Raw genomic sequence first — 8,774 nt, 5'->3', positions numbered from 1 at the left:
TATATTGACTTCTTTTGTTTAGTAATATACTTTTAAGATTCCTCCAGGTCTTTTCATGGCGTGATAGTTCATTTCTTCTTAGCAATGAATAAAATCTCATTATCTGGATGGACAAGGGTACTTATCCGTTCACTTCGTGCCTTCATCTTTGTTACTTATAAGTTTTGACCATTGCAGAGGAAGCTCCTGTCAGTATCACATGCAGATTTTGTGCAGATGTAATATTTTCAATCCATCTGGGTAAATACCAAGGAGCATGATTGCTGGATCATGTGCTAAGAAACTGCCAAACTGTCTTCCAACATGGCTGCAGCATTTTGCATTCCTTCCCATAATGAATGAGAGTACCTGTTGCTTCACATCCTCGCCAGCATTTGGTGGTGTTGGTGTTCTGGATTTTGGCCACTCTAATAGGTGTGTAGTATTACTTCACTGTTGTTTTAATTTGCATTTCCCTGATGACATAAATGATATGGAGTCTTGTGGGCCAAGTTAACTTCCAGATAAAAGATAACACCAAACTAATCAATGGGTTTCTTTTCTTTTCTTTAATTTCCTTTTCTTTCTTTCTTTCTTTCACAGCTTGGGCAATTGATTTGAATCTTTAATCTCAATTTCTTATTCTAAAACTATTATAATTTTATCATAGGGCTTTGAACAAGCATTTTTTTTTCTGTTGCACAGTTTCCTCATCTCTTCACTTAGGATGAATAATATTTGTTGTTCCTCAAAAATCTTCTTTGAAGGTCATCCAGTCCTACCAACTCCTCTCTCTGGATTTTGAGGAAGAGTAATAAAAAATTCAAGAAAGGATACTTGAGAATGTATTCAGTGAAATACAAAGGTTGGTTACATTTCAGTATAACCAGGATTATCGTTGGAGGCCTATATGGTAATTGAAGCAGTGGGCATTTTCCCAGGAATCCACTTGGAGGGACTGAAGCTGAGAAACTTCTGCAGTTGAAATACCAGTCCTCTCTTGGGCTGCCCCAAGAGCATCATGTGAAACTTCAATTTTGCATGTGACTCAGGCCCTGCTCCAAAGAAAATAACCAAAATAAAATCCAGGAGCAAATTTCTTTTCTTCAGTGTCAGGGATCAAGTACCTCATTTCTGGATCAAATTTGGGAGGCTTTGGTTTCCTCCCACCTCAGAAGCCTTGGCAGGGGACAACTTCACTGCTGCAGAGACTCTGGAGCCTGGGCACTGGTTGTACTGGCCACAAGGAGCAGGGAGGCTGGACTTGTGTGACCAGCCATGAGTCACTTGAAGTCCTAATGAGAACCCAGGATACCCAAGAATTTAGGAAATAAAAGGAGACTGGAGATTTTTACTCCCCTCGCCTTACCTGCCTCCCCAGCTTGATAGTTTCAGATCTCGTCAAAATGTCTCTGTCCATATTCCCCCCCAAAAGATTAATGGCTAACCACCAGTTTGGTTGTTTGTTCATTTTTAAGGATCACAACAATGAATTTTGCAAAGGCAGGTCATGTAAGGTGGTATCTGGTATCTGCCCCAGTGCTCCACAGCTTCAATGCTGGGCGCTGTTTTCTCCATTTTTATTGGGCAACTTCTAAGCTCCAGTCAAAATTCTTTATTATTCTTTATATTCTTTATCATCAGGTCCCCAAAGAGGAGGACAACTAATGTTGTCTGCTACCACCACCTGAGCTGATAACCCCAGGGTAATTATTCCACATTGCCCAAATGTGCCCTTTGCACTCTGTCTACCTGGTTACTCCCACTCCTTCCCCAAGACCTGGCCCAAGCAGTAGCTCCTTTGCAGAGCATTCTCTGACTTTCCTACCTGCCCTCCAGTAGATTGATTGTAGCTGTATTCCCCTAGTACTTTGACATATGCTTAGAACACAGAGTTATCCTAAATGGCAAGTAGGACTTCTCTTCCTTTAACTCTACTTTTCTCCTTCCATTTCTTTAGTCCAAACTTCATTTGTTTGATAAATGCTTATGTCATACATACTATATTGCCAACCACTACAAATATTAGATGGTTTGAGTCCCCTGCCAACCTATTTAGAGTAGTACCATCACTACTCCATCTAATTTTTACAAATGAGGAAACTGAGTCATGGAGAGGTTAAGTAACTTAATAACCCAGGTAGTATGAGGCAGAACTGGCACTTGAACCCAAACTCTAGAGTCCTGGTAAAGGGATAGTGGCCTAGAAATCCTCATTTTTCTGGAGGTAATGAGAAATTCCAAGGTACCAAAATTGACTAGGACAAAAAGTTCCTGTATATACAAAGGAAGTATGGGGAATGGGGAACTAAAGCAAAATATTAAACTTTTAGATATTATCTTCCTCTGTAAGTTAAACCTGTTTTTCAACATCTTTCTGAATTACTTCAATAAATAGCTGTCAGACCAATAGGGGCAATTTTGTAGGCTACATTCTTCCCTTGGGAGATGTCCAGCAGCTCTTGGTCACAGTTCTGTCCTCCCCCCACCCCAAGTGTGTGAACAGGATCCTTAATGATTAACATTTGGTTAGTCATTAGCAGAGTGGTTAATGTATATGTTTGGGACAAATGATTAGGGTAGATGTCCCAGCTCTGCATGGCTATGTGGTGTCAGGCAGCTTAGGTGGCATCCCTGAGTTTCAGATTCTTGATTTATAAAATGGGAGTAATCATCGTATCTATCACTGATTAGTCAGGTGGGGTGCTGGAGTTAGGAGCTTACTCTGGAATATTAAACATCTTGCATTTATTAGTGGCTCAATACAACAAAGATTTGTTTTTCACTCAGGCTTATTTTGGTGTCGCCTGGCAGAGGGGATTTGCTCATTGTGGTTAATCAGAGACACAGGTTGAAGCTCTGTCCAGATCGGGGTTTCTCTACTTCATCACTTGAACATTTAGGGTTGGGTAATTCATTGTTGTCAGGGGCCGTCCTGAGGATTGCAGGGTATTTAGCAGCATCCCTGGTCTTCTTTAACTAGATGCCTTCAGCTCTATGTTTACAGCTACCGACATGTCTGAGAAGCATGCTATCACTTTTGTGTTCTTCCCAGAGAAATTTTAGGGCAGAGTAGGCCTCCTCTCCCCTCTGTGGGTAGCCCCCAGAGCCATGGCCCAGGAGGAAAGTGTGTTTGTGTCCTTGGGTCATGGAGGTAGCTTTGCAACCCTCCCTCAGATCTTCCCCTCTGAGACAATAAACAGCCCTCTCTCTCTAAAAAGAAAGAAAGAAAGAGACCAAAACCAAAATGCTACCCCCCCATTGTAACCGTCAAAACTATCTGCAGACATTTCTAAATGTCACTCACTGATCTTAGACACACATTTTCATAATCAGAAAAAAAAGAAAGTTTGGACCAGAACACCAGTTAAATGCTTCTACTTGAAAATAACATATTCACTTCCCCTTACATTTGGTTGACTAAATAAGGCCATACCCATTTTCAAAGAGGTAAGAAGTACAGTCCTATCATGTTAGTCCTGTCCCTCCCAACGGAGACACCTGGAATATCTGTGAACAGTGCTGATAAAGAACCCTCTAGGGTTGTTGAGAGGATTAAATGAAATAATATACATAAGGTGCTTAACACAGTGCCTGGCCAATAAGAAGTGTTCACCACTTGAAGGCTCTTAATATTGTAGGACAAGTATGGAGCTGGCTACCCTGGGAAGAATGGACGGTTATGGGCTAACATGGCTCTACCAGCAGCCCCTTTATAGGAATGCAGAATTTCCTCCTCAATTGTTAGAACTTTCCTTTATCTAAAGGCTAATAGATTTTTTTGGTTAGTTTTTGGTGTTTCTTTGCAAGGAATGCTCTTATTAGCAATATTGTTGGCCAGTTGAAGTTTTCTGTTACTTGAAAGAAAAAGAAAGATAGAAAAAAAGAAAAGAAAAGAAAGGAGAAGAAAAGAAATATGACAGTCAGGCTGGCCCCCGTGTGTCCCTCCCACCTCATATTAATCTAGTCTGCCTCATGTTCTAATCACTTGGGTCTTCTTCTCTAAACATCCCATACCATCTTTCCTATGCCAGGACCTTTGCATGTGCTATCCCTTCTGTCTAAAATGTTCCCTTCCCACTCATCTGGTTAATTCTTACTAATGTCTTCTCGTTTCTAGGGAAGGCTTCCTGGCTTCTCAGACTACGTATTCCTTCCTCTGCCCCCATTCTAATAAATGCTAATAGTCCTGTGATCTTTCCTTCATCACATATCATAATTTTTGATTATATATTTATTTGTAGAACTGGCTGATTAATATCTGTCTCAGGGCTGGGTTGCAGATTCAGTCATGACTTTCTCTCTTTAGCTCATCTTACAACCCCAGGGCCTGGTGCCTGGTGCCTGGTGAATCATAAGCATTTAATCAATATGTGTTGAATGAGTAAATGAATGAATGAATAATGAATGAATGAAGGCCAAGACTAAAATTGGGTGTGCTGATACTTGCTTTGAACTCTTTCCTTCAAACCACGATGCAGGTGACAAAGTACTAGCCCTAACACATTCCCCAGGAAAAGCAAAGGGGAAGAAATCCCAGCCCCAAATTTCAGATTCCTTACCTCCTGTCATGTGATTCCCAGCAGAAGGTATGCCACTTGCACACACAGTGACAGTGCCTCACTCTGGCCTGCCACAGCTGTGGCTGTGTTTGCAGAGGAAGCACAGAGCTTCCACTTCCTGGTTGGGAACCATGGTGAAGAGTCTAAACAGAGCTGGGCAGTCTCAATCTGGAGCTTAGGAGAATAGCCCGGAGGCCTTGGGGTGCCAACCAGCCACCCCTGAGCTGCCAACCAGCCACCCCTGAGCTGTTAGCGGTTAGCGGTAAGTCTGTCCTTTTTCCTCAGTATTTGGGTTAGCTCTTAGTTTCATTCTTCTGGACCCGCTCCTCCTACCCCGAGGCAGCCTGGCCACTGGCCTTTTGAACTTGAATGGGAATCCATTTGCTTCCTTCCTTTGACTTGGAGGGAATCCATATCCCTGTGCTCCTGGCTGGTTGCCCATTCCCACCCTGTGGGCTCCACACCCACCCTCCCCCACCGTGGTTTCTCTTTGGTTAACTGGACCCTGGTCTACAAAGAATCTGGTGAGCTGCTTCCCTGAGTCTCTGCCAGGCCATGTATCTATCAGACACCCTCAGCCGCCACAGTGGCTCACAGCCTCCCTGTGCACCTGTGAGTCTCCTCATTTTGAAATATGATCATATTACTTTTGCTGAGGCCAGACAGGACATACCTAAAAGCAATGCAAGTAAATATTTAAACTCAAATTCCTCATTATCGGCAAAAAAGATTGGTTGTTGAAAAGCTGAATTATTAGGAACAAGTCCCTTGATACAGTTGTATAAAAGAAGAAAAATAAAACAGACAAGCAAGCAAAAATAGATGAAGAAAACGAGGAATTAGCCATCTCTAACAAACAGAGAAACATCTTTTGGTTCTGCTGTGGGTGTCTGCTTTGGGTGTGGTGATAGCGAGCCCCTGAGGCTTAAAAGATGGCAAAACCCTGGTGTTGTAATTCATCTAGTTTATTCCATTAAATCCAAAGAGCACCTGAAATCATTAGAAACAGAATGGCTGCTTCTCCACAGTAAGGCCACTGAACTAAGGATAAACATGGTAATTGGAGGGGACTCTGCAGTCTGAATTAAGGGTATGGTTGTGTGGCCCATATATTTTGACTTACGTACATGACAGAACCTTTAAGCAGCAAACTACAGATGAAATCATCTTTGCCTCCTAGATTAAATTCATTCATGCACGGTTTTGTTGACCAAAAAATGTTCATAGTACCATATGAATTATACAGACATTTAGAGCAATCACTGTTATGGTGCAGGCTAGCATCTTTTATCACAGCAAGGAGTAATTTTCACTAAGCCAGAAAGAGAGATATGCATTGTATAATTCTAGAGCTTATTCATGGGCTAAAGAACATTATAAGCTCCTTCCTGGGGGAGCTGACTTCCTAAGAGGTGGCCTCGCTCCAGAATGGTGAAGACAGAGTTTAGCTGTGGTTGCTACTTTAATCTGATTTACTGTTTATATGAGTCATTAATATGAGGAGTTAGTCTGGTTTCTACAAAAATCAATTTTCTACAGCCTCTGGCCCTTTCTTTTTGCTCCCATTTGAATTTTTTTTAATTACTAAAGTAATGCATGATTGTAAAATAGCCAAGCAGAACATCACAAAAGTGAAATTCTCTTTTTAATTCATACCCTCAAGCCAAATCCATCCCCTCCCTTTCTGGAAACAAACATCATTAATGTTGTATATCCTACAGATAACTTTTTTTCTAAAATGTATAGGAATACATACACAGGATATGGATTAGATATAAAAATTAATGCACATGATGGCATTGTATTATTTTAAACTTGTAAATAGAATCACAATATACATTTTAGTCTGCAGCTAGCTTTTTTCACTTAAGAATATGTCGGGGAGCTCCTTCTAGGCCGATGTGCATTGGATATACCTAATCTTTTAAGCTATTGCATGGTGTTCCATTCTATAATTAACATACTTTTTTCATTTTTCTTTTATTGCTAGAGTTTAAGTTGTTCCCATTTCTGCACTGTAACAGACCTGTACCAGATGTATACGCACAAATGTATAAAATATGTGTGTGTATAGTATTATATTATGTGTGTTTCTATGGTATTTCTTTAGGATGATTTCCCCAAAGAGAAATTAATGGAGCTAAGCTGTATGTACAGTTGAAAGTCTGATACTATCCAAGCCACTGTGACATAGTCCTCAGAAAGTACTGCGCTAGTTTACACCCAGTGATGATGTGTATGATGGTACCCTTTTCAATACACCTTCACCAGCACTGGATGTTGTCCATCATTTCATTTTTGCCAACTTTCTGGGTAGAAAATTACATGCCATGTTGGTTTCATTTGCATTCTTCTGGTCGGGAGTGTGGTGTCCTTAAGCTTTTCACATAATGAATCATCAGTCTAAGCCAAGTACACAAGTGAGAACTTGTGTCAAGCCCTCAAAATATAAGAAAAATGAGGAAATTTAAGGTTAGTTTTGCATACACAGTGAAAAGGAGCACCAAGTTGACTTCTTTAACGAGGCAGTGTTACTTATGTTAAAGGATAACAAGGTAGAAACATGGAAAGGGCTCTCTTTAGCTTTGCCTAGACTGTGTAGAAATCAGGGTAGTGAAGCCTGTGCATGTGCAGATGTGTTCTGTGGGACCTAAGGCAAATTACACAACCTCCATGTGTCTCAACATTCTCAACATTCCCATTCTCGAATGGGAACCCTGATGAGACAGTGCGTATCTGCTCTTTAGCACAGTCCCTAGAAGATAAATGTTGGGCTCTATAAATGTTAGCCAGAATAATAGTAATGACAGTAGTTATAATTGTCATCATAAGTTAAAGAGAGATAGTCATATACCCTCAGGAAAAGAGAGTCCCCGAGTAGTAACTAGGTGGCATTTGAGCTTGTCAGATGGTTACAGGCCTGGGAATGTTGTGGATGGGAAGCTCATTGACCCTTTGTAGAGCAGGATCCAGTTAAACCAGAGAAAAATGTTGAATTATTTGCTAACTGCAGAATAGTTGGGTATCAGAACAGAAAGGAGTCTAAGAGGCTATTGAATACAAACATCTCATTGTATGGATGAGAATCAGATCCAGAAAAAAAGACCTTACCTAAGATGACACAGTTGTCCAAGCAGCAGAGTTGAACCCAGGTCCTGCATCTCCCACTGCAAGTCCATGTTCCTCCCCTGTGTTCACATTTTCTGCTTTATTCTCTACCTTTTAGTTGAACAGAGAAAACTATAGTGAGGAATCAGTTTGTGGAAACAGATTTTATTTCTTGTTTCTGATTTTGGATTATGACTTTAAAAAAAAACCCAAAAACTTAAGAGCCCTTGCATATTGATAACACCTGCCAGGAAAATTGGGCAAAAGTGAAGACCAAGTAATTTACAGAAAAGGAAAAAGAAGTAGCCAGCATACTCAGCTTGTTTTGTAATAGGGGATAGATGACTTAAAACAGCATTCATTCATTTATTCAGTCAGAAAGTTTTGAGTACCTGCCATGAACTGGCAGTAGCTCATTTTTCATCTACAGATTGGCAAAAAATTTGAAGCATGTTAACACCAAGTATTGGTGAAAGTGTAAGGCAATTCATACTCTCATACAATGCATTAGGGGTAAGGGGAATTAATAACATATTTGGAAAACAATTTGAATAACTCTTGTCAAAGTAAAACATCTCTAAAGATACCCATGAACCTATAAATACATTATGTTACATGGCAGGGTTACCGGTGGAGTTAAGACAGCCAATCAGCTGATTTTAGTAAAGGGGGAGTATCGTGGATTACCCTGGTGGAGCCAGTATAATCTCGAGGTCTCTTTTAAAAGGTGAGGAGGGAGACAGAAGAGTCTGGGTCAGAGACGGAGAAAGAACTACATAAACAACATCAGAGTGATAAGAGGGGGAGCCAGTTTGCTGTTGCTAGCTTTGGAGATGGAGGAAGGTGGCTGTGAGCCAAGGGGTGTGGGGAAGCCTCTAGAAGCTGGAAAAGGGAAGGAAACAGATTTTCCCCCAGAATCCACATAAAGGAATATAGCCCTAGCAACACCTTGATTTGCTCCCTGTGAGACCTGTATCAGATTTAGGACTTACAGAACTCTAAGGTAGTAAGTTTATGTTGCTTTAGAACTTACGGAACTCTAAAATCGTAAGTTTGTGTTGTTTGATAGTAAGTTTGTGTTGTTTTATAGCCTTGGGTTCCCTGTAATTTGTTACTGCAACAATA

This window comes from Neovison vison, chromosome 5, assembly GCF_020171115.1.
Source record: "Neovison vison isolate M4711 chromosome 5, ASM_NN_V1, whole genome shotgun sequence".
In the NCBI taxonomy this organism is placed as follows: domain Eukaryota; kingdom Metazoa; phylum Chordata; class Mammalia; order Carnivora; family Mustelidae; genus Neogale; species Neogale vison.
Note: the sequence above shows the minus strand (reverse complement) of the source record.